Source organism: Notolepis coatsorum, assembly GCF_963971535.1.
Source record: "Notolepis coatsorum genome assembly, chromosome: 17".
Lineage (NCBI taxonomy): Eukaryota > Metazoa > Chordata > Actinopteri > Aulopiformes > Paralepididae > Notolepis > Notolepis coatsorum.
The window spans coordinates 5,533,137-5,560,472 of record NC_140181.1 but is presented as its reverse complement, the minus strand read 5'-3'; positions in this window follow the sequence as shown (position 1 = coordinate 5,560,472).

The window sequence follows — 27,336 nt, the reverse complement described above, 5'->3', positions numbered from 1 at the left end:
ATTTATCTAACAGATACCAGCCCGGATTGCTTTTATATTACACAGTCATACTGGACTCTGCCAAATAGCAGAGCCTCTCCAAAAATACTCTGAACTCATAAGTGTTCCTCTCCACGGAAGTCTTTAGTAAAAGGCGAAAGGCTTATACGTATTGAAGAGAAACCAGAGTCAATACAGCCCCCACTACCTACGAGGCCTTGAGCATCCTCAGCTGCCTCTGGCAACAGCCAAACGGTGCATTGCCCATCAACCATCGACTGTCTGTCTTCCAAGTTGACTCACGAGTGGCCCCACCCACTGACCAATCAGCTCAATCGTCACAAGCACAGGCTCTACATTATATACATAATCCAAAGGCTTGTATTTGTTGTTGTTGTTGGTTTTTAGGAAAAATGGCAGCAAACCTAAGCAGGTTGAACAGAGCGTTGACATAGGATTTATCTATCAGATACCAGCCCGGATTGCTTTTATATTACACAGTCATACTGGGCTCGGCCAAATAGCAGAGCCTCTCCAAAAATACTCTGAACTCATAAGTGTTCCTCTCCACGGATGTCTTTAGTAAAAGGCGAAAGGCTTATACGTATTGAAGAGAAACCAGAGTCAATACAGCCCCCACTCCCTACAAGGCCTTGAGCATCCTCAGCTGCCTCTGGCAACAGCCAAACGGTGCATTGCCCATCAACCATCTACTGTCTGTCTTCCAAGTTGACTCACGAGTGGCCCCACCCACTGACCAATCAGCTCAATCGTCACAAGCACAGGCTCTACATTATATACATAATGTAAAGGCTTGTATTTTTTGTGGTTGTTGTTGGTTTTTAAGAAAAATGGCAGCAAACCTTAGCATGTTGAACAGAGCGTTGACATAGGATTTATCTATCAGATTCCAGCCCGGATTGCTTTTATGTTAGACAGTCATACTGGGCTCCGCAAAATAGCAGAGCCTCTCCAAAAATACTCTGAACTCATAAGTGTTCCTCTCCACGGAAGTCTTTAGTAAAAGGTGAAAGGCTTATACGTATTGAAGAGAAACCAGAGTCAATACAGCCCCCACTCCCTACGAGGCCTTGAGCATCCTCAGCTGCCTCTGCAACAGCCAAACGGTGCATTGCCCATCAACCATCGACTGTCTGTCTTCCAAGTTGACTCACGAGTGGCCCCACCCACTGACCAATCAGCTCAATCGTCACGAGCACAGGCTCTACATTATATACATAATCCAAAGGCTTGTATTTGTTGTTGTTGTTGTTGGGTTTTCTTTTAGGAAAAATGGCAGCAAACCTAAGAAGGTTGAACAGAGCATTGACATAGGATTTATCTATCAGATACCAGCCCGGATTGCTTTTATATTACACAGTCATACTGGACTCGGCCAAATAGCAGAGCCTCTCCAAAAATACTCTGAACTCATAAGTGTTCCTCTCCACGGATGTCTTTAGTAAAAGGCGAAAGGCTTATACGTATTGAAGAGAAACCAGAGTCAATACAGCCACCACTCCCTACGAGGCCTTGAGCATCCTCAGCTGCCTCTGGCAACAGCCAAACGGTGCATTGCCCATCAACCATCGACTGTCTGTCTTCCAAGTTGACTCACGAGTGGCCCCACCCACTGACCAATCAGCTCAATCGTCACGAGCACAGGCTCTACATTATATACATAATGTAAAGGCTTGTATTTTTTGTGGTTGTTGGTTTTTTTTTGGAAAAATGGCAGCAAACCTAAGAAGGTTGAACAGAGCATTGACATAGGATTTATCTATCAGATACCAGGCCGGATTGCTTTTATATTACACAGTCATACTGGACTCTGCCAAATAGCAGAGCCTCTCCAAAAATACTTTGAACTCATAAGTGTTCCTCTCCACGGAAGTCTTTAGTAAAAGGCGAAAGGATTATACGTATTGAAGAGAAACCAGAGTCAATACAGCCCCCACTCCCTACGAGGCCTTGAGCATCCTCAGCTGCCTCTGGCAACAGCCAAACGGTGCATTGCCCATCAACAATCGACTGTCTGTCTTCCAAGTTGACTCACGAGTGGCCCCACCCACTGACCAATCAGCTTAATCGTCACAAGCACAGGCTCTACATTATATACATAATCCAAAGGCTTGTATTTTTTGTGGTTGTTGTTGGTTTTTTTTAGGAAAAATGGCAGCAAACCTAAGCATGTTGAACAGAGCGTTGACATATGATTTATCTATCAGATTCCAGCCCGGATTGCTTTTATGTTAGACAGTCATACTGGGCTCCGCCAAATAGCAGAGCCTCTCCAAAAATACTCTGAACTCATAAGTGTTCCTCTCCACGGAAGTCTTTAGTAAAAGGCGAAAGGCTTATACGTATTGAAGAGAAACCAGAGTCAATACAGCCCCCACTCCCTACGAGGCCTTGAGCATCCTCAGCTGCCTCTGGCAAATGCCAAATGGTGCATTGCCCATCAACCATCGACTGTCTGTCTTCCAAGTTGACTCACGAGTGGCCCCACCCACTGACCAATCAGCTCAATCGTCACAAGCACAGGCTCTACATTATATACATAATCCAAAGGCTTGTATTTGTTGTTGTTGTTGGTTTTTTTTTATGAAAAATTGCAGCAAACCTAAGAAGGTTGAACAGAGCATTGACATAGGATTTATCTATCAGATACCAGCACGGATTGCTTTTATATTACACAGTCATACTGGACTCTGCCAAATAGCAGAGCCTCTCCAAAAATACTCTGAACTCATAAGTGTTCCTCTCCACGGAAGTCTTTAGTAAAAGGCGAAAGGCTTATACGTATTGAAGAGAAACCAGAGTCAATACAGCCCCCACTCCCTACGAGGCCTTGAGCATCCTCAGCTGCCTCTGGCAACAGCCAAACGGTGCATTGCCCATCAACCATCGACTGTCTGTCTTCCAAGTTGACTCACGAGTGGCCCCACCCACTGACCAATCAGCTCAATCGTCACAAGCACAGGCTCTACATTATATACATAATCCAAAGGCTTGTATTTGTTGTTGTTGTTGTTGGTTTTTTTTAGGAAAAATGGCAGCAAACCTAAGAAGGTTGAACAGAGCATTGACATAGGATTTATCTATCAGATACCAGCACGGATTGCTTTTATATTACACAGTCATACTGGACTCTGCCAAATAGCAGAGCCTCTCCAAAAATACTTTGAACTCATAAGTGTTCCTCTCCACGGAAGTCTTTAGTAAAAGGCGAAAGGATTATACGTATTGAAGAGAAACCAGAGTCAATACAGCCCCCACTCCCTACGAGGCCTTGAGCATCCTCAGCTGCCTCTGGCAACAGCCAAACGGTGCATTGCCCATCAACAATCGACTGTCTGTCTTCCAAGTTGACTCACGAGTGGCCCCACCCACTGACCAATCAGCTTAATTGTCACAAGCACAGGCTCTACATTATATACATAATCCAAAGGCTTGTATTTTTTGTGGTTGTTGTTGGTTTTTTTTAGGAAAAATGGCAGCAAACCTAAGCATGTTGAACAGAGCGTTGACATATGATTTATCTATCAGATTCCAGCCCGGATTGCTTTTATGTTAGACAGTCATACTGGGCTCCGCCAAATAGCAGAGCCTCTCCAAAAATACTCTGAACTCATAAGTGTTCCTCTCCACGGAAGTGTTTAGTAAAAGGCGAAAGGCTTATACGTATTGAAGAGAAACCAGAGTCAATACAGGCCCCACTCCCTACGAGGCCTTGAGCATCCTCAGCTGCCTCTGGCAACAGCCAAACGGTGCATTGCCCATCAACCATCGACTGTCTGTCTTCCAAGTTGACTCACGAGTGGCCCCACCCACTGACCAATCAGCTCAATCGTCACAAGCACAGGCTCTACATTATATACATAATCCAAAGGCTTGTATTTGTTGTTGTTGTTGTTGGTTTTTTTTAGGAAAAATGGCAGCAAACCTAAGAAGGTTGAACAGAGCATTGACATAGGATTTATCTATCAGATACCAGCCCGGATTGCTTTTATGTTAAGACAGTCATACTGGGCTCCGCCAAATAGCAGAGCCTCTCCAAAAATACTCTGAACTCATAAGTGTTCCTCTCCACGGAAGTCTTTAGTAAAAGGCGAAAGGCTTATACGTATTGAAGAGAAACCAGAGTCAATACAGCCCCCACTCCCTACGAGGCCTTGAGCATCCTCAGCTGCCTCTGGCAAATGCCAAACGGTGCATTGCCCATCAACCATCGACTGTCTGTCTTCCAAGTTGACTCACGAGTGGCCCAACCCACTGACCAATCAGCTCAATCGTCACAAGCACAGGCTCTACATTATATACATAATCCAAAGGCTTGTATTTGTTGTTGTTGTTGTTGGTTTTTTTTAGGAAAAATGGCAGCAAACCTAAGAAGGTTGAACAGAGCATTGACATAGGATTTATCTATCAGATACCAGCACGGATTGCTTTTATATTACACAGTCATACTGGACTCTGCCAAATAGCAGAGCCTCTCCAAAAATACTCTGAACTCATAAGTGTTCCTCTCCACGGAAGTCTTTAGTAAAAGGCGAAAGGCTTATACGTATTGAAGAGAAACCAGAGTCAATACAGCCCCCACTCCCTACGAGGCCTTGAGCATCCTCAGCTGCCTCTGGCAACAGCCAAACGGTGCATTGCCCATCAACAATCGACTGTCTGTCTTCCAAGTTGACTCACGAGTGGCCCCACCCACTGACCAATCAGCTTAATCGTCACAAGCACAGGCTCTACATTATATACATAATCCAAAGGCTTGTATTTTTTGTGGTTGTTGTTGGTTTTTTTAGGAAAAATGGCAGCAAACCTAAGCATGTTGAACAGAGCGTTGACATATGATTTATCTATCAGATTCCAGCCCGGATTGCTTTTATGTTAGACAGTCATACTGGGCTCCGCCAAATAGCAGAGCCTCTCCAAAAATACTCTGAACTCATAAGTGTTCCTCTCCACGGAAGTCTTTAGTAAAAGGCGAAAGGCTTATACGTATTGAAGAGAAACCAGAGTCAATACAGGCCCCACTCCCTACGAGGCCTTGAGCATCCTCAGCTGCCTCTGGCAACAGCCAAACGGTGCATTGCCCATCAACCATCGACTGTCTGTCTTCCAAGTTGACTCACGAGTGGCCCCACCCACTGACCAATCAGCTCAATCGTCACGAGCACAGGCTCTACATTATATACATAATGTAAAGGCTTGTATTTTTTGTGGTTGTTGTTGGTTTTTAAGAAAAATGGCAGCAAACCTTAGCATGTTGAACAGAGCGTTGACATAGGATTTATCTATCAGATTCCAGCCCGGATTGCTTTTATGTTAGACAGTCATACTGGGCTCCGCAAAATAGCAGAGCCTCTCCAAAAATACTCTGAACTCATAAGTGTTCCTCTCCACGGAAGTCTTTAGTAAAAGGCGAAAGGCTTATACGTATTGAAGAGAAACCAGAATCAATACAGCCCCCACTCCCTACGAGGCCTTGAGCATCCTCAGCTGCCTCTGGCAACAGCCAAACGGTGCATTGCCCATCAACCATCGACTGTCTGTCTTCCAAGTTGACTCACGAGTGGCCCCACCCACTGACCAATCAGCTCAATCGTCACAAGCACAGGCTCTACATTATATACATAATCCAAAGGCTTGTATTTGTTGTTGTTGTTGTTGGTTTTTAGGAAAAATGGCATCAAACCTAAGCAGGTTGAACAGAGCGTTGACATAGGATTTATCTATCAGATTCCAGCCCGGATTGCTTTTATGTTAGACAGTCATACTGGGCTCCGCAAAATAGCAGAGCCTCTCCAAAAATACAATGAACTCATAAGTGTTCCTCTCCACGGAAGTCTTTAGTAAAAGGCGAAAGGCTTATACATGTTGAAGAGAAACCAGAATCAATACAGCCCCCACTCTTCTTCTTCTTCTTCTTATTGAGGTTTAACGGCGGCCGACCACTTGTTAGGGTATGTGCCGCCATCTACTGGTATCCTTTACCTCCTACAAAACCCAATTCCCCTCACCTTCTTGGAGTGCAACTAACGCTGCTACTTCCCAATTGAGCCCCCCTCTGCGAGACACTCCTTGCCCCCTGCTGCCTGACTCTGTACACCTTGGTCACCCGCTGCCCCCTTATTCAATTCCTTAACCACCTCCTCCAATGTCAGACCTTCCATACCCAGATGTTGAACCGCTATCCTAACAATCATCTTTGTTCTATCTGTTCTACCCTCAATCTTTGCCGCAGTATTAATTACCCCTGCCACGAAGCCCACAATACTCAATTTCTCCTCCCACACCCTCTCTCTATCCTCCTGCCCTACCCTTTCTGCCAACTGCCCTTCTACAAACCCCTGCACCCTAACTTGACTTCCTTGTCCCACCCTCCTAGCCGCCTCTGCATACGACAACTTACCCTCCCTTCTAACACTCTGAACCACTACCTCCCTCTTCATCACCTCACACCCCCTAAACGCTACACTATGCTCCCCTCCACAACTACAACACCATAGCTTCACTCCCTCTCCACACTTCCCATAGTCATGCTCCCCGCCACACCTAGCACACCTCTGTCCCTTCCTACATGAAACTGCTATATGACCAAATTCCTGGCACCTGTAACATCTCAGAGGACTCTGAACAAATTCCCTAACCCTATACACCTCACTCCCTACATACACCTTACTTGGAACAACCTCACCTTCAAACTTAATCACAACCGTCTCCGTCACTACCCTATCTGCCCCCCTCTTCATCCTTTCTGCACCATTAACTTTCCCATTACGCACATCTCTCCCCAACTCTTCCACCAGCTGCTCTACGCTAACCTCCACCGAAACCCCAGCTATCACCCCCTTACATCCCCCCTCCCTCTTCTCCCCCACTCTCACAACCTTAATTATACCCACCCCTCCAATGCTCCTCATCTTCCCAGCCCTCTCCACCTGATCCACACTAACACACCCTACGGCCAGATTCCCATCCTCCAAAACTCTCGCATACCTTACCTCCCCTAATTGCTTACCTATGAGTTTGGGCAACTCGAAAAATCCTAATTTCCGCACTCCCCCCTTCCCCTCAAACCTAACCACTATATGAATCACTTCTGCAACACCATTACCTACACCCTCGCCTTCTGACCCACTCGAGCTATCTCCCCTACCCTTCTTCCTCTTTATCCCCTTCCCACTGTCCCTGCTCCTCTTCTCCACCCTTCTCCCCCGCTCTCACCCCCCTCCATACTTTCACCATCTGACTCCCTTCCCCTGTCACTACCATCCCCGTCCCTACCGACACCTCCCTCGCTCTCACTACCCGCCCCAGCTCCCAGCGGCGAAAGCAGTTCATCATGGATCAGCAAGGCGGCCACATCCACCTCCTCGTAACCGATAAAGCCGTCTAACACGACCCCAGCCCCCACTCCCTACGAGGCCTTGAGCATCCTCAGCTGCCTCTGGCAACAGCCAAACGGTGCATTGCCCATCAACCATCGACTGTCTGTCTTCCAAGTTGACTCACGAGTGGCCCCACCCACTGACCAATCAGCTCAATCGTCACAAGCACAGGCTCTACATTATATACATAATCCAAAGGCTTGTATTTGTTGTTGTTGTTGGTTTTTTTTAGGAAAAATGGCAGCAAACCTAAGAAGGTTGAACAGAGCATTGACATAGGATTTATCTATCAGATACCAGCCCGGATTGCTTTTATATTACACAGTCATACTGAACTCTGCCAAATAGCAGAGCCTCTCCAAAAATACTCTGAACTCATAAGTGTTCCTCTCCACGGAAGTCTTTAGTAAAAGGCGAAAGGCTTATACGTATTGAAGAGAAACCAGAGTCAATACAGCCCCCACTCCCTACGAGGCCTTGAGCATCCATAGCTGCCTCTGCCAACAGCCAAACGGTGCATTGCCCATCAACCATCGACTGTCTGTCTTCCAAGTTGACTCACGAGTGGCCCCACCCATTGACCAATCAGCTCAATCGTCACGAGCACAGGCTCTACATTATATACATAATCCAAAGGCTTGTATTTGTTGTTGTTGTTGTTGTTGGGTTTTCTTTTAGGAAAAATGGCAGCAAACCTAAGAAGGTTGAACAGAGCATTGACATAGGATTTATCTATCAGATACCAGCCCGGATTGCTTTTATATTACACAGTCATACTGGACTCGGCCAAATAGCAGAGCCTCTCCAAAAATACTCTGAACTCATAAGTGTTCCTCTCCACGGAAGTCTTTAGTAAAAGGCGAAAGGCTTATACGTATTGAAGAGAAACCAGAGTCAATACAGCCCCCACTCCCTACGAGGCCTTGAGCATCCTCAGCTGCCTCTGGCAACAGCCAAACGGTGCATTGCCCATCAACCATCGACTGTCTGTCTTCCAAGTTGACTCACGAGTGGCCCCACCCACTGACCAATCAGCTCAATCGTCACAAGCACAGGCTCTACATTATATACATAATCCAAAGGCTTGTATTTGTTGTTGTTGTTATTGGTTTTTTTTTAGGAAAAATGGCAGCAAACCTAAGAAGGTTGAACAGAGCATTGAGATAGGATTTATCTATCAGATACCAGGCCGGATTGCTTTTATATTACACAGTCATACTGGACTCTGCCAAATAGCAGAGCCTCTCCAAAAATACTCTGAACTCATAAGTGTTCCTCTCCACGGATGTCTTTAGTAAAAGGCGAAAGGCTTATACGTATTGAAGAGAAACCAGAGTCAATACAGCCACCACTCCCTACGAGGCCTTGAGCATCCATAGCTGCCTCTGGCAACAGCCAAACGGTGCATTGCCCATCAACCATCGACTGTCTGTCTTCCAAGTTGACTCACGAGTGGCCCCACCCACTGACCAATCAGCTCAATCGTCACGAGCACAGGCTCTACATTATATACATAATGTAAAGGCTTGTATTTTTTGTGGTTGTTGTTGGTTTTTAAGAAAAATGGCAGCAAACCTTAGCATGTTGAACAGAGCGTTGACATAGGATTTATCTATCAGATTCCAGCCCGGATTGCTTTTATATTACACAGTCATACTGGGCTCCGCAAAATAGCAGAGCCTCTCCAAAAATACTCTGAACTCATAAGTGTTCCTCTCCACGGAAGTCTTTAGTAAAAGGCGAAAGGCTTATACGTATTGAAGAGAAACCAGAGTCAATACAGCCCCCACTCCCTACGAGGCCTTGAGCATCCTCAGCTGCCTCTGGCAAATGCCAAACGGTGCATTGCCCATCAACCATCGACTGTCTGTCTTCCAAGTTGACTCACGAGTGGCCCCACCCACTGACCAATCAGCTCAATCGTCACAAGCACAGGCTCTACATTATATACATAATCCAAAGGCTTGTATTTGTTGTTGTTGTTGGTTTTTAGGAAAAATGGCAGCAAACCTAAGCAGGTTGAACAGAGCGTTGACATAGGATTTATCTATCAGATACCAGCCCAGATTGCTTTTATATTACACAGTCATACTGGGCTCTGCCAAATAGCAGAGCCTCTCCAAAAATACTCTGAACTCATAAGTGTTCCTCTCCACGGATGTCTTTAGTAAAAGGCGAAAGGCTTATACGTATTGAAGAGAAACCAGAGTCAATACAGCCACCACTCCCTACGAGGCCTTGAGCATCCATAGCTGCCTCTGGCAACAGCCAAACGGTGCATTGCCCATCAACCATCGACTGTCTGTCTTCCAAGTTGACTCACGAGTGGCCCCACCCACTGACCAATCAGCTCAATCGTCACGAGCACAGGCTCTACATTATATACATAATGTAAAGGCTTGTATTTTTTGTGGTTGTTGTTGGTTTTTAAGAGAAATGGCAGCAAACCTTAGCATGTTGAACAGAGCGTTGACATAGGATTTATCTATCAGATTCCAGCCCGGATTGCTTTTATATTACACAGTCATACTGGGCTCCGCAAAATAGCAGAGCCTCTCCAAAAATACTCTGAACTCATAAGTGTTCCTCTCCACGGAAGTCTTTAGTAAAAGGCGAAAGGCTTATACGTATTGAAGAGAAACCAGAGTCAATACAGCCCCCACTCCCTACGAGGCCTTGAGCATCCTCAGCTGCCTCTGGCAAATGCCAAACGGTGCATTGCCCATCAACCATCGACTGTCTGTCTTCCAAGTTGACTCACGAGTGGCCCCACCCACTGACCAATCAGCTCAATCGTCACAAGCACAGGCTCTACATTATATACATAATCCAAAGGCTTGTATTTGTTGTGGTTGTTGGTTTTTAGGAAAAATGGCAGCAAACCTAAGCAGGTTGAACAGAGCGTTGACATAGGATTTATCTATCAGATACCAGCCCAGATTGCTTTTATATTACACAGTCATACTGGGCTCTGCCAAATAGCAGAGCCTCTCCAAAAATACTCTGAACTCATAAGTGTTCCTCTCCACGGATGTCTTTAGTAAAAGGCGAAAGGCTTATACGTATTGAAGAGAAACCAGAGTCAATACAGCCCCCACTCCCTACGAGGCCTTGAGCATCCTCAGCTGCCTCTGGCAACAGCCAAACGGTGCATTGCCCATCAACCATCGACTGTCTGTCTTCCAAGTTGACTCACGAGTGGCCCCACCCACTGACCAATCAGCTCAATCGTCACAAGCACAGGCTCTACATTATATACATAAACCAAAGGCTTGTATTTGTTGTTGTTGTTGGTTTTTAGGAAAAATGGCATCAAACCTAAGCAGGTTGAACAGAGCGTTGACATAGGATTTATCTATCAGATACCAGCCCGGATTGCTTTTATATTACACAGTCATAATGGGCTCTGCCAAATAGCAGAGCCTCTCCAAAAATACTCTGAACTCATAAGTGTTCCTCTCCACGGAAGTCTTTAGTAAAAGGCGAAAGGCTTATACGTATTGAAGAGAAACCAGAGTCAATACAGCCCCCACTCCCTACGAGGCCTTGAGCATCCTCAGCTGCCTCTGGCAACAGCCAAACGGTGCATTGCCCATCAACCATCGACTGTCTGTCTTCCAAGTTGACTCACGAGTGGCCCCACCCACTGACCAATCAGCTCAATCGTCACAAGCACAGGCTCTACATTATATACATAATCCAAAGGCTTGTATTTGTTGTTGTTGTTGGTTTTTAGGAAAAATGGCAGCAAACCTAAGCAGGTTGAACAGAGCGTTGACATAGGATTTATCTATCAGATACCAGCCCGGATTGCTTTTATATTACACAGTCATACTGGGCTCTGCCAAATAGCAGAGACTCTCCAAAAATACTCTGAACTCATAAGTGTTCCTCTCCACGGAAGTCTTTAGTAAAAGGCGAAAGGCTTATACGTATTGAAGAGAAACCAGAGTCAATACAGCCCCCACTCCCTACGAGGCCATGAGCATCCTCAGCTGCCTCTGGAAACAGCCAAACGGTGCATTGCCCATCAACCATCGACTGTCTGTCTTCCAAGTTGACTCACGAGTGGCCCCACCCACTGACCAATCAGCTCAATCGTCACGAGCACAGGCTCTACATTATATACATAATGTAAAGGCTTGTATTTGTTGTTGTTGGTTTTTAAGAAAAATGGCAGCAAACCTTAGCATGTTGAACAGAGCGTTGACATAGGATTTATCTATCAGATTGCAGCTCGGATTGCTTTTATGTTAGACAGTCATACTGGGCTCCGCAAAATAGCAGAGCCTCTCCAAAAATACTCTGAACTCATAAGTGTTCCTCTCCACAGAAGTCTTTAGTAAAAGGCGAAAGGCTTATACGTATTGAAGAGAAACCAGAGTCAATACAGCCCCACTCCCTACGAGGCCTTGAGCATCCTCAGCTGCCTCTGGCAACAGCCAAACGGTGCATTGCCCATCAACCATCGACTGTCTGTCTTCCAAGTTGACTCACGAGTGGCCCCACCCACTGACCAATCAGCTCAATCGTCACAAGCACAGGCTCTACATTATATACATAATCCAAAGGCTTGTATTTGTTGTTGTTGTTATTGGTTTTTTTTTAGGAAAAATGGCAGCAAACCTAAGAAGGTTGAACAGAGCATTGAGATAGGATTTATCTATCAGATACCAGCCCGGATTGCTTTTATATTACACAGTCATACTGGACTCTGCCAAATAGCAGAGCCTCTCCAAAAATACTCTGAACTCATAAGTGTTCCTCTCCACGGAAGTCTTTAGTAAAAGGCGAAAGGCTTATACGTATTGAAGAGAAACCAGAGTCAATACAGCCCCCACTACCTACGAGGCCTTGAGCATCCTCAGCTGCCTCTGGCAACAGCCAAACGGTGCATTGCCCATCAACCATCGACTGTCTGTCTTCCAAGTTGACTCACGAGTGGCCCCACCCACTGACCAATCAGCTCAATCGTCACAAGCACAGGCTCTACATTATATACATAATCCAAAGGCTTGTATTTGTTGTTGTTGTTGGTTTTTAGGAAAAATGGCAGCAAACCTAAGCAGGTTGAACAGAGCGTTGACATAGGATTTATCTATCAGATACCAGCCCGGATTGCTTTTATATTACACAGTCATACTGGGCTCCGCCAAATAGCAGAGCCTCTCCAAAAATACTCTGAACTCATAAGTGTTCCTCTCCACGGATGTCTTTAGTAAAAGGCGAAAGGCTTATACGTATTGAAGAGAAACCAGAGTCAATACAGCCCCCACTCCCTACAAGGCCTTGAGCATCCTCAGCTGCCTCTGGCAACAGCCAAACGGTGCATTGCCCATCAACCATCTACTGTCTGTCTTCCAAGTTGACTCACGAGTGGCCCCACCCACTGACCAATCAGCTCAATCGTCACAAGCACAGGCTCTACATTATATACATAATGTAAAGGCTTGTATTTTTTGTGGTTGTTGTTGGTTTTTAAGAAAAATGGCAGCAAACCTTAGCATGTTGAACAGAGCGTTGACATAGGATTTATCTATCAGATTCCAGCCCGGATTGCTTTTATGTTAGACAGTCATACTGGGCTCCGCAAAATAGCAGAGCCTCTCCAAAAATACTCTGAACTCATAAGTGTTCCTCTCCACGGAAGTCTTTAGTAAAAGGTGAAAGGCTTATACGTATTGAAGAGAAACCAGAGTCAATACAGCCCCCACTCCCTACGAGGCCTTGAGCATCCTCAGCTGCCTCTGCAACAGCCAAACGGTGCATTGCCCATCAACCATCGACTGTCTGTCTTCCAAGTTGACTCACGAGTGGCCCCACCCACTGACCAATCAGCTCAATCGTCACGAGCACAGGCTCTACATTATATACATAATCCAAAGGCTTGTATTTGTTGTTGTTGTTGTTGGGTTTTCTTTTAGGAAAAATGGCAGCAAACCTAAGAAGGTTGAACAGAGCATTGACATAGGATTTATCTATCAGATACCAGCCCGGATTGCTTTTATATTACACAGTCATACTGGACTCGGCCAAATAGCAGAGCCTCTCCAAAAATACTCTGAACTCATAAGTGTTCCTCTCCACGGATGTCTTTAGTAAAAGGCGAAAGGCTTATACGTATTGAAGAGAAACCAGAGTCAATACAGCCACCACTCCCTACGAGGCCTTGAGCATCCTCAGCTGCCTCTGGCAACAGCCAAACGGTGCATTGCCCATCAACCATCGACTGTCTGTCTTCCAAGTTGACTCACGAGTGGCCCCACCCACTGACCAATCAGCTCAATCGTCACGAGCACAGGCTCTACATTATATACATAATGTAAAGGCTTGTATTTTTTGTGGTTGTTGTTGGTTTTTAAGAAAAATCGCAGCAAACCTTAGCATGTTGAACAGAGCATTGACATAGGATTTATCTATCAGATACCAGCCCGGATTGCTTTTATATTACACAGTCATACTGGACTCTGCCAAATAGCAGAGCCTCTCCAAAAATACTCTGAACTCATAAGTGTTCCTCTCCACGGAAGTCTTTAGTAAAAGGCGAAAGGCTTATACGTATTGAAGAGAAACCAGAGTCAATACAGCCCCCACTCCCTACGAGGCCTTGAGCATCCATAGCTGCCTCTGGCAACAGCCAAACGGTGCATTGCCCATCAACCATCGACTGTCTGTCTTCCAAGTTGACTCACGAGTGGCCCCACCCACTGACCAATCAGCTCAATCGTCACGAGCACAGGCTCTACATTATATACATAATCCAAAGTGTTGTGAAGGGCCAGATTAAACCGAATATATATATTTATTTATATATATATATTTAATTGTATTTGTATATTCTCTAATATTCCCTGATATCCCTTGTATATTCCTTGTACAATATGCATTGAATATCCATTCTAGCCTACTGAACATCCCATAATAGTCTCCATTCTACTATTGGTCGAGACCTTGGTGCCAGGCTGCCATACCCCTCAGACCCAGTTCAAACGTACCGCTCCACATGTACGAACAAGTCCTAGTTCCGCGTAGGAATCTGGCTACCGCACCACTAATGGGACTATTTGTTCATAGTGCGTATATATACTGCGCTACTAAAGTAGGACTTTCTTTTCAGTCCAGTTTCTTACCCTCCAATAGAGTCACAGACGTAAAGCCTCCCCGCGACGCCACGTGTGGGAGTAAGGCCAAGTTCGCCTACCATCGGTATTGAGACATCGTGTATATTAATATTTGAATAGTCATATTTGGCACTATATCGTCGAGTTGGACGTAGTCTATTAAGCTAATAATAGTCTGTTAATATATAGTGCTTCGTGCGGTGAGAATACTACCGTAGTCAGTACCCCATCGTTTCGGGCAGAGAACTGGCTGCTTACCCAGGGTGGTTGACCCCATGTGAAGCTGCACCCGAGGAGCCCCAGAGCCGACGAGCGAGTGGACCTGTATACCGGATTATTCTACCGACGACAGCCCGCCTTCCCAGGCACGGATTATGCTTTGTATACTTTGATTATTCCATGGATAAAGACCCCCGACACTGCCGTGTGTTGGAACCCCCCCCCCTGGAGAGGACGCAAGGTGAGGAGACGCTCTGCAAGACGAGGTCGCTTCACGTCTCTCCCCCGTGGACCGGAGAGAGCCGGCCCACAAAGAGTCCACCTGCTTTCATCTGTGGTCCAAGGATCGCCGGCGCATTGAACGGCACTACAGTGGGTTCACCTGGGATACCCTTGGCCGGACGAGGCAGCCGGATTCTACCCCCCCCCCCCTCCTACTCCTGTCGGCTTACAAGCGACCGGATTAACCCCCCCTTAGTGTATCCAGTATATAATCATTAAAGTATCATTGCTGTTATTCCTTAACTATTCCAGGTCGTATATTTACCACCTGCGCCATCAGAGATTGGACATTCTCTATTGATATACCGACGAATACTCTTTGCCATAAAAGTGCATACTATTTCAATTCATAAATGTAATTAAGTGATTAAGTGCTTGCTCTACACACCATTGCTGTGTAGTAATAAACGCATACTTCGACTTCGTACATTTGTGTTGGATCCGTTTCATCTACGTGAGAGTGTTTATGATAATATATGTATGCCGTGTACTGGGTGGCCGAATATTAAGTACAAAGGTAGTGGTAGTAAGTATCATATCTAGTAATACAGTCAGGGAATTGTACCCCTCAGTTACAATTGGTCCTTCGAACCGGATGGTAATCAGTGTAATATTAATATAGTGTTATTAATATTGAAATGGCCTATGATGAACACTCCACGAAACGATCCTCCTAACCAACGCCCGCAGCGCAAACGACGGCTCCCTCAGTACTTAGAGGCTTACGCTGTCAGTCAACAACCTAGTCTTCTACTAACAGTAAACGCGGTAAAACTAGAAAGTAAAAGTATGTCTAACCCCAACGCCCAGACTACCCCGACCATAGAGGCCCCTACGGGCTCTAATGTAACTGACCAAGTTCACGGTGGGGACCAGTGGGAACCAGACATGACTTCACACCCCGCCAGTACTGAAGAAGTAGTCCCCGATGAGTCCCGGGAGGAATACAACGCTACCGAGAGAGAACTCGGCACGGAAGAAGACGGGGAGAGCACCGTGGAGATAGAGCTCCAAGGCTCCGCAAGGAGTACCCCGAGGGAAGGCTCCCCTATACAACCGCCTTCTCCCAGCGAGGCAGAGAGGACCCTACAGCAGGCCTTCCTCATCAGCCTGAACGCCGCTGCTGAACGCGACCGACTGCAGATCCAGCAGCGAAGCGAACACGAGCAGATACGTCTAGAAATAAGACGCATTCAGATGGAAGAGAATGTGGCCCGAGAACGAGCCGGTGCTCAACGGGACGCAGCGCGCGACAGACAGCAGTCGCAACTAATAGAACAGCTGATCAGACGGACAACACCCTCTCCCTCCGCCAGAGGCTCCAGGAACTCGTCTAGACACACCTCCAGGGCGGCATCCCCTAGCCGAGTAAACAACCCTGAACTTGACCAACAGACGAGGTCTATACCCCCCACAGACCACCTCCCCCCACCGGTCCAAGCGAGACCTAGCAACCGGGAAGGAGCAGCATATCCTGTGGAGAGGCTAAACCAGAGACTACAAGCACTGGATGACCTAACTGAAGACGAAGAGGAAGAGGAGGAGAACCACGCCCGAAGACAGCACAGTACTCTACCGGACCAGGAGGTCCGGTACAGCCCAGGCTATACTCCCGCGGAGCTGCGCTACAGACCCCCGACTCTATACACGGGTGAGCACGACGCACGACCCGCACCGAGGAACAGCACCTGGACAAGCGGGCCATGGTACACTGCCGGTACCAGCCCATACCAAGGAGCGGGAGGAGACTCGCCTAGGAGGCCTCTCCCCCAACGCTCGCCGATGTATCCACAGTCAGCGTCATACATTGGCACGCCTATGGTACCCGACTTCACCCAAGAGAACCGGGCCCAGTATACAGAACTCCGCATGTGTCTGGAGACCATGTTGGTGGATGTATTGGATGAACGCCACAAATACGCCATCCTACGGAAGCACTTAAAGGTGCCCCGCGCACATAATATAGCGCTCGCCTACGCGACTTCCACCACCCCATACACAGCAGCGCTGGTAGCATTGGACCAGAGGTATGGGCGCATATGGGATTACGTGATCCAGGAGATCCGACACATCGACCGCTTACCCCCAGCAATAGACAATCGAGCACTGGACGACCTGTCCATCAGAGTGCAGTCCCTGGTAGGGATGTTGGGAGCGCAAAGAGAGAAGGGGAGGCATGAACTTTACGCCAACTCAAATGTGGAAAGGATTCTGGAGAAGCTGCCGCCCGCTCGTCAGGAGCGCTTTAGGCGGCAGAGGGACCACAGAGACCCGAATGGCCCCGAACCGAACCTCCTCGATCTAGCAGACTTCCTGGCGAGAGAAGTCAGCAGCATACGGCTAGATACATTCGGACGGAGCACCCCTGGCTCCAGAGAAGGAACCAGACGACTAAATGATGGAAGAAGATCGGTGACTGTGATGCACCAATCGGAGTCAGTACCGAGCAGCAGGAGCCACAGTACCCCCTCCAGAACGGAGAAGTGGAAGATAGTGTGCCCCTACTGTGAGAAAGAACACTGGCTAGCGCAATGTGACTCCTTCCCCAAGCTGAACGCGGAGGAAGCAGGTCAATGGATAAAGTCCAACAAGCGCTGTTTTCGCTGTGCGCGCTCACACATGGCAGCCGAATGCCGCTTAAAGAAAAGGTGCACCAAGTGCGATGGAGCCCATCTGGACATACTTCACGACAGTAACAGACGGCGCCCTTCACCCGCACCATCCAGCCGCAAAGCGAGCGTCATGTACATCGATCCCGCCAGCAGCAGTGGAGCCCGAGTACTCCTAAAAGTAGTGCGTGTGACACTAAGCTACCAGAATAAAGTCCTGGACACTTACGCCGTCCTCGATGACGGGTCAGAGAAGACCCTGCTGCTCGCCTCCGCTGCGGCCCAGCTAGGGCTGCGGGGAAGCGAAACCCAAATGACAATTCGGACAATAAGACGAGATTTGAAGACGATAAAGGGCGAGAATGTCTCATTCTCTATCGCAGCAAGCGGCCAGCCTGAGCGACGGTACCAGATTACAGACGCTTTCACCAGCCAAGAAATAGGACTGTCGCGGTACACATACCCCATCGCCAAGCTGATGGAGAAATATGCACATCTGCGCAAGTTACCGATCCCGCTCATAGACAATGCTATGCCGACCCTGTTGATAGGCTCCGACCATGCAGACCTCATTGTCCCGATAGACCGGGTTCATACCGGACCCCGAGGCTGTCCTGCAGCAGTCGAGACCCGTTTGGGATGGACTCTCCAAGGCCCGCTCGCCAAATCTCTCAACCGAAGTACAGCCACTAGATGTCTCCACTCCCGAGTCACAGAGGGAGAAACCGCACTCCTGCAACACGTAGAGCGGCTATGGACCTTGGAACAAATGCCCTTTAAGAACGGAAAGAAAGACATTCGCTCTAAAGATGACATTTACGCCATTCACCTCCTCGAGACAGGGACCAAGAGAGTCCCGGTCAACGGCGTGTTGAGATACGCCACGCCACTCCTGCGGCGAGAAGGAATGCCTACTTTCCACGCCAAGACAGACGCCACAGAACGGTACCTGCTGAACACGGAGCGGCGCTTAGCCAAGAACCCCGCCCAAGAGAGTGTATACCGCGCTGAGATTGAGAAGCTCATCACAGCGGGACACGTCACAAAGATGGACATTAAAGAGGCTGACCAGACCACTGAATCGTGGTACGTGCCCCACCACAAGGTCCATCACAACGGTAAAGACCGCATAGTATTTAACTGCAGCTACCAGATCGGATCCCAAAATCTGAATAAAGAGTTACTGCCCGGTCCCACACTCGGCCCCTCCCTACTCGGCGTTCTACTCCGCTTCCGCCAGGAAAAGGTGGCCATCAGCGGGGACATTAAAGGAATGTTCCTGCAGGTGAGATTAGTAGAGGCGGACAAGCCCCTGTTACGGTTCCTATGGAGAGAGAAGCCAGGAGATGAGCACCCAGCCATCTACCAATGGGAAGTCCTCCCCTTCGGAACGACGTGCAGCCCCTGCTGTGCTACATTTGCACTACAGAAACATGTAGCAGAGGACCCAGCAGCGGACGAAGAGGTCCGACACAGCGTAAAGAACAGCTTCTACGTAGACAACTGTCTACAAAGCCTTTCAACCCAAGAAGAAGCCGAGGCTCTCCTGATTAAACTCCGCGCCTCATTGATCAAAGGCGGCTTTGATCTCAGGCAGTGGGCCAGCAGCGATCCGCAAGTACTGCGCAGCCTCTCCTCCGAGGACAAGGCAGCCAGCAGCGAGACCTGGATGGCTACAATCCCGGGAGAAGCCCAGGAGATGACCCTGGGATTGGTGTGGCGATTCAAAACAGATTCGCTTCACTACAGACACAAGCCCCTGACTACGGAGCAGGGAAGGCCGGCGGCGGCGCCGACCACCAGACGGAGTGTGTACACAACACTCGCCCGACAATATGACCCGCTAGGATGTATTCTACCGTACACCACCAGGGCACTCACTCCCAGGCGTTAATATGCGCCGAAGCTACTTCCCACCCACGGTGAGGCCAGAGACATGTAAAATGGACTTACACGTCTTCAGTGACGCCTCAGAGGTCGCATACGGATCAGTAGCCTACTTGCGGGCCCAAGACCAGGGGGGAGAGATCTACACAGCATTTGTCCTCGCCCGCTCGAAAATAGCCCCACGCAAGCAACAATCTATCCCACGTCTAGAGCTCTGCGCAGCCCTAGCCGGAGCGCACCTAGCCACGCTCATCCAACGTGAGCTCACCATACCGGTGTCTAGAACAATCCTGTGGTCAGATTCCACGACAGTACTCGCCTGGATCAAATCGGACTCATGCAAGTACAAAGTCTTCGTGGGAGTCAGAGTCACCGAGATTCAAGACTTAACCGAAGAGTTAACCGGAGAAACAGAGTGGCGCTACGTTGATACAAAACAGAACCCAGCTGACGTCATCACCCGGGGGATGCCCCTGGATGACCTCACCCGTCGCAATGTCTACAGTGACGGCCCCGCATTCCTAAGACTCCCGGAAGGACAGTGGCCCATGCCTATCCCGAGGGAAGCAAGTCCAGAGGAGGTGGAAAATAAGAAGTCTGTGTTCTGTGGATTGAGCACCGTAGCCTCCACCGACCCTAACATAGACGATTGCACGTCCATAGAGAGTGCACAACAAAGAACATTCCTGCGGTACCACCCGGAGTGCAAGTCCCCCGCTGATATGTCAGCAGCTAACTACGAGGAAGCAGAATTGCTTCTACTGCAGCGAGCCCAGAGAGACTCGTTCCCCGATGAATTGGCCTGTCTACAGGGAGGAAAGCCCGTCCCATCCGACAGCAGATTAATTCACCTGGCCCCCGAGAGCGACGCTCATACCCTCATCAGAGTGGGTGGTCGCCTACGCAGAGCCCCCAATCTACCGGATGACATTAAATACCCGATCGTATTGAACAGCCGACACAAGGTCACAGAGCTGATTATAAAGAAATACGATGAGGATGTACATCACGCAGGAGCAGAAAGAGTCTTCGCGGAAATCAGACGTCGTTACTGGATCCTACAAGGAAGAGAGGCGGTACGACGCTTCCAGCGAACATGTCTAGACTGCCGCAAGTGGCGCGCACAGCCCAGCATACCAAGGATGGCTGACCTTCCTCCATGTCGCCTCCGAATCGGTGACAAGCCATTCCACTCAACGGGTATGGACTGCTTTGGCCCGCTGCACATAAAGAAAGGAAGAGGAACCGAGAAGCGGTGGGGTATTGTATTCAAATGCATGACCACCAGAGCGATACACATCGAGCTTCTCCCGACCATGAGCACAGACTCATTCCTTATGGCCTTCCGAAGATTCACATCACGGAAAGGAAGACCGTCTACCCTATTGTCCGATCATGGGACAAACTTCAAAGGCGGCGAAAGAGAGCTGAGAGAGAGCTTCCAAGCTATGGGCCCAGAACTTAAGACCCACCTCGCTCCAGCACAGGTTGATTTCCAATTCAACCCCCCAAACGCACCCCACTTCGGTGGCACTTGGGAACGAGAAATGCGCTCCATAAAGACAGCCCTGTACGCAGTACTTGGGGCCCAGACTGTGGCGGAAGAAGTCCTAATGACAGTCCTCACGGAGATTGAGGGAGTACTTAACTCGAAGCCCCTCGGATATGTCTCCAGTGATGTGGCGGATATCGACCCAGTTACCCCCAACACACTCCTGATGGGGCGGCTAGATCCTGCATTACCCCAGACAATGTACCGGCCTGAAGAAGCGAACGGCCGACGAATGTGGAGGTACAGCCAAGTATTAGCCGACAAGTTTTGGAACAGTTTCCTACTGCACTACCTACCGTCTCTACAGACCCGCCAGAAGTGGGTAAAGGAGAGAGACAATTTGACGGAAGGAACAGTCGTCATGATTATTGATCAATCACTGCCCAGAGCTATGTGGCCGGCCGGCCGCGTAAGCAAAGTGATCACCGGTGCCGACGGCAAGGTCCGAGCAGCTGAAGTGCTCGTCCAGGGTCGCACTTACACCCGTCCCGTGGCGAGGCTCATAGAACTGCCTCGACTCCCAGACACAATCGATGATGACCATGACCCTACAACCCTATGACTTTGTGAAGTTGACTGACCCCTACAGCAAACCCTTATGTGTAAATAGACAACGCGATTAATCTGTCTCTGTTTAACTGATTAGGTCTGGGACCAATCAGGGGGTGGCTGTTGTGAAGGGCCAGATTAAACCGAATATATATATTTATTTATATATATATATTTAATTGTATTTGTATATTCTCTAATATTCCCTGATATCCCTTGTATATTCCTTGTACAATATGCATTGAATATCCATTCTAGCCTACTGAACATCCCATAATAGTCTCCATTCTACTATTGGTCGAGACCTTGGTGCCAGGCTGCCATACCCCTCAGACCCAGTTCAAACGTACCGCTCCACATGTACGAACAAGTCCTAGTTCCGCGTAGGAATCTGGCTACCGCACCACTAATGGGACTATTTGTTCATAGTGCGTATATATACTGCGCTACTAAAGTAGGACTTTCTTTTCAGTCCAGTTTCTTACCCTCCAATAGAGTCACAGACGTAAAGCCTCCCCGCGACGCCACGTGTGGGAGTAAGGCCAAGTTCGCCTACCATCGGTATTGAGACATCGTGTATATTAATATTTGAATAGTCATATTTGGCACTATATCGTCGAGTTGGACGTAGTCTATTAAGCTAATAATAGTCTGTTAATATATAGTGCTTCGTGCGGTGAGAATACTACCGTAGTCAGTACCCCATCGTTTCGGGCAGAGAACTGGCTGCTTACCCAGGGTGGTTGACCCCATGTGAAGCTGCACCCGAGGAGCCCCAGAGCCGACGAGCGAGTGGACCTGTATACCGGATTATTCTACCGACGACAGCCCGCCTTCCCAGGCACGGATTATGCTTTGTATACTTTGATTATTCCATGGATAAAGACCCCCGACACTGCCGTGTGTTGGAACCCCCCCCCCTGGAGAGGACGCAAGGTGAGGAGACGCTCTGCAAGACGAGGTCGCTTCACGTCTCTCCCCCGTGGACCGGAGAGAGCCGGCCCACAAAGAGTCCACCTGCTTTCATCTGTGGTCCAAGGATCGCCGGCGCATTGAACGGCACTACAGTGGGTTCACCTGGGATACCCTTGGCCGGACGAGGCAGCCGGATTCTACCCCCCCCCCCCCTCCTACTCCTGTCGGCTTACAAGCGACCGGATTAACCCCCCCTTAGTGTATCCAGTATATAATCATTAAAGTATCATTGCTGTTATTCCTTAACTATTCCAGGTCGTATATTTACCACCTGCGCCATCAGAGATTGGACATTCTCTATTGATATACCGACGAATACTCTTTGCCATAAAAGTGCATACTATTTCAATTCATAAATGTAATTAAGTGATTAAGTGCTTGCTCTACACACCATTGCTGTGTAGTAATAAACGCATACTTCGACTTCGTACATTTGTGTTGGATCCGTTTCATCTACGTGAGAGTGTTTATGATAATATATGTATGCCGTGTACTGGGTGGCCGAATATTAAGTACAAAGGTAGTGGTAGTAAGTATCATATCTAGTAATACAGTCAGGGAATTGTACCCCTCAGTTACAATTGGTCCTTCGAACCGGATGGTAATCAGTGTAATATTAATATAGTGTTATTAATATTGAAATGGCCTATGATGAACACTCCACGAAACGATCCTCCTAACCAACGCCCGCAGCGCGAACGACGGCTCCCTCAGTACTTAGAGGCTTACGCTGTCAGTCAACAACCTAGTCTTCTACTAACAGTAAACGCGGTAAAACTAGAAAGTAAAAGTATGTCTAACCCCAACGCCCAGACTACCCCGACCATAGAGGCCCCTACGGGCTCTAATGTAACTGACCAAGTTCACGGTGGGGACCAGTGGGAACCAGACATGACTTCACACCCCGCCAGTACTGAAGAAGTAGTCCCCGATGAGTCCCGGGAGGAATACAACGCTACCGAGAGAGAACTCGGCACGGAAGAAGACGGGGAGAGCACCGTGGAGATAGAGCTCCAAGGCTCCGCAAGGAGTACCCCGAGGGAAGGCTCCCCTATACAACCGCCTTCTCCCAGCGAGGCAGAGAGGACCCTACAGCAGGCCTTCCTCATCAGCCTGAACGCCGCTGCTGAACGCGACCGACTGCAGATCCAGCAGCGAAGCGAACACGAGCAGATACGTCTAGAAATAAGACGCATTCAGATGGAAGAGAATGTGGCCCGAGAACGAGCCGGTGCTCAACGGGACGCAGCGCGCGACAGACAGCAGTCGCAACTAATAGAACAGCTGATCAGACGGACAACACCCTCTCCCTCCGCCAGAGGCTCCAGGAACTCGTCTAGACACACCTCCAGGGCGGCATCCTCTAGCCGAGTAAACAACCCTGAACTTGACCAACAGACGAGGTCTATACCCCCCACAGACCACCTCCCCCCACCGGTCCAAGCGAGACCTAGCAACCGGGAAGGAGCAGCATATCCTGTGGAGAGGCTAAACCAGAGACTACAAGCACTGGATGACCTAACTGAAGACGAAGAGGAAGAGGAGGAGAACCACGCCCGAAGACAGCACAGTACTCTACCGGACCAGGAGGTCCGGTACAGCCCAGGCTATACTCCCGCGGAGCTGCGCTACAGACCCCCGACTCTATACACGGGTGAGCACGACGCACGACCCGCACCGAGGAACAGCACCTGGACAAGCGGGCCATGGTACACTGCCGGTACCAGCCCATACCAAGGAGCGGGAGGAGACTCGCCTAGGAGGCCTCTCCCCCAACGCTCGCCGATGTATCCACAGTCAGCGTCATACATTGGCACGCCTATGGTACCCGACTTCACCCAAGAGAACCGGGCCCAGTATACAGAACTCCGCATGTGTCTGGAGACCATGTTGGTGGATGTATTGGATGAACGCCACAAATACGCCATCCTACGGAAGCACTTAAAGGTGCCCCGCGCACATAATATAGCGCTCGCCTACGCGACTTCCACCACCCCATACACAGCAGCGCTGGTAGCATTGGACCAGAGGTATGGGCGCATATGGGATTACGTGATCCAGGAGATCCGACACATCGACCGCTTACCCCCAGCAATAGACAATCGAGCACTGGACGACCTGTCCATCAGAGTGCAGTCCCTGGTAGGGATGTTGGGAGCGCAAAGAGAGAAGGGGAGGCATGAACTTTACGCCAACTCAAATGTGGAAAGGATTCTGGAGAAGCTGCCGCCCGCTCGTCAGGAGCGCTTTAGGCGGCAGAGGGACCACAGAGACCCGAATGGCCCCGAACCGAACCTCCTCGATCTAGCAGACTTCCTGGCGAGAGAAGTCAGCAGCCTACGGCTAGATACATTCGGACGGAGCACCCCTGGCTCCAGAGAAGGAACCAGACGACTAAATGATGGAAGAAGATCGGTGACTGTGATGCACCAATCGGAGTCAGTACCGAGCAGCAGGAGCCACAGTACCCCCTCCAGAACGGAGAAGTGGAAGATAGTGTGCCCCTACTGTGAGAAAGAACACTGGCTAGCGCAATGTGACTCCTTCCCCAAGCTGAACGCGGAGGAAGCAGGTCAATGGATAAAGTCCAACAAGCGCTGTTTTCGCTGTGCGCGCTCACACATGGCAGCCGAATGCCGCTTAAAGAAAAGGTGCACCAAGTGCGATGGAGCCCATCTGGACATACTTCACGACAGTAACAGACGGCGCCCTTCACCCGCACCATCCAGCCGCAAAGCGAGCGTCATGTACATCGATCCCGCCAGCAGCAGTGGAGCCCGAGTACTCCTAAAAGTAGTGCGTGTGACACTAAGCTACCAGAATAAAGTCCTGGACACTTACGCCGTCCTCGATGACGGGTCAGAGAAGACCCTGCTGCTCGCCTCCGCTGCGGCCCAGCTAGGGCTGCGGGGAAGCGAAACCCAAATGACAATTCGGACAATAAGACGAGATTTGAAGACGATAAAGGGCGAGAATGTCTCATTCTCTATCGCAGCAAGCGGCCAGCCTGAGCGACGGTACCAGATTACAGACGCTTTCACCAGCCAAGAAATAGGACTGTCGCGGTACACATACCCCATCGCCAAGCTGATGGAGAAATATGCACATCTGCGCAAGTTACCGATCCCGCTCATAGACAATGCTATGCCGACCCTGTTGATAGGCTCCGACCATGCAGACCTCATTGTCCCGATAGACCGGGTTCATACCGGACCCCGAGGCTGTCCTGCAGCAGTCGAGACCCGTTTGGGATGGACTCTCCAAGGCCCGCTCGCCAAATCTCTCAACCGAAGTACAGCCACTAGATGTCTCCACTCCCGAGTCACAGAGGGAGAAACCGCACTCCTGCAACACGTAGAGCGGCTATGGACCTTGGAACAAATGCCCTTTAAGAACGGAAAGAAAGACATTCGCTCTAAAGATGACATTTACGCCATTCACCTCCTCGAGACAGGGACCAAGAGAGTCCCGGTCAACGGCGTGTTGAGATACGCCACGCCACTCCTGCGGCGAGAAGGAATGCCTACTTTCCACGCCAAGACAGACGCCACAGAACGGTACCTGCTGAACACGGAGCGGCGCTTAGCCAAGAACCCCGCCCAAGAGAGTGTATACCGCGCTGAGATTGAGAAGCTCATCACAGCGGGACACGTCACAAAGATGGACATTAAAGAGGCTGACCAGACCACTGAATCGTGGTACGTGCCCCACCACAAGGTCCATCACAACGGTAAAGACCGCATAGTATTTAACTGCAGCTACCAGATCGGATCCCAAAATCTGAATAAAGAGTTACTGCCCGGTCCCACACTCGGCCCCTCCCTACTCGGCGTTCTACTCCGCTTCCGCCAGGAAAAGGTGGCCATCAGCGGGGACATTAAAGGAATGTTCCTGCAGGTGAGATTAGTAGAGGCGGACAAGCCCCTGTTACGGTTCCTATGGAGAGAGAAGCCAGGAGATGAGCACCCAGCCATCTACCAATGGGAAGTCCTCCCCTTCGGAACGACGTGCAGCCCCTGCTGTGCTACATTTGCACTACAGAAACATGTAGCAGAGGACCCAGCAGCGGACGAAGAGGTCCGACACAGCGTAAAGAACAGCTTCTACGTAGACAACTGTCTACAAAGCCTTTCAACCCAAGAAGAAGCCGAGGCTCTCCTGATTAAACTCCGCGCCTCATTGATCAAAGGCGGCTTTGATCTCAGGCAGTGGGCCAGCAGCGATCCGCAAGTACTGCGCAGCCTCTCCTCCGAGGACAAGGCAGCCAGCAGCGAGACCTGGATGGCTACAATCCCGGGAGAAGCCCAGGAGATGACCCTGGGATTGGTGTGGCGATTCAAAACAGATTCGCTTCACTACAGACACAAGCCCCTGACTACGGAGCAGGGAAGGCCGGCGGCGGCGCCGACCACCAGACGGAGTGTGTACACAACACTCGCCCGACAATATGACCCGCTAGGATGTATTCTACCGTACACCACCAGGGCAAAAATGATTGTACGAGCATTGTGGGACAAGGACCAGGGCTGGGACGACCCCATTCCCGCACACCTTACATCCACCTGGAGAGAGTGGGAGACGGAGCTCCACTCACTCCCAGGCGTTAATATGCGCCGAAGCTACTTCCCACCCACGGTGAGGCCAGAGACATGTAAAATGGACTTACACGTCTTCAGTGACGCCTCAGAGGTCGCATACGGATCAGTAGCCTACTTGCGGGCCCAAGACCAGGGGGGAGAGATCTACACAGCATTTGTCCTCGC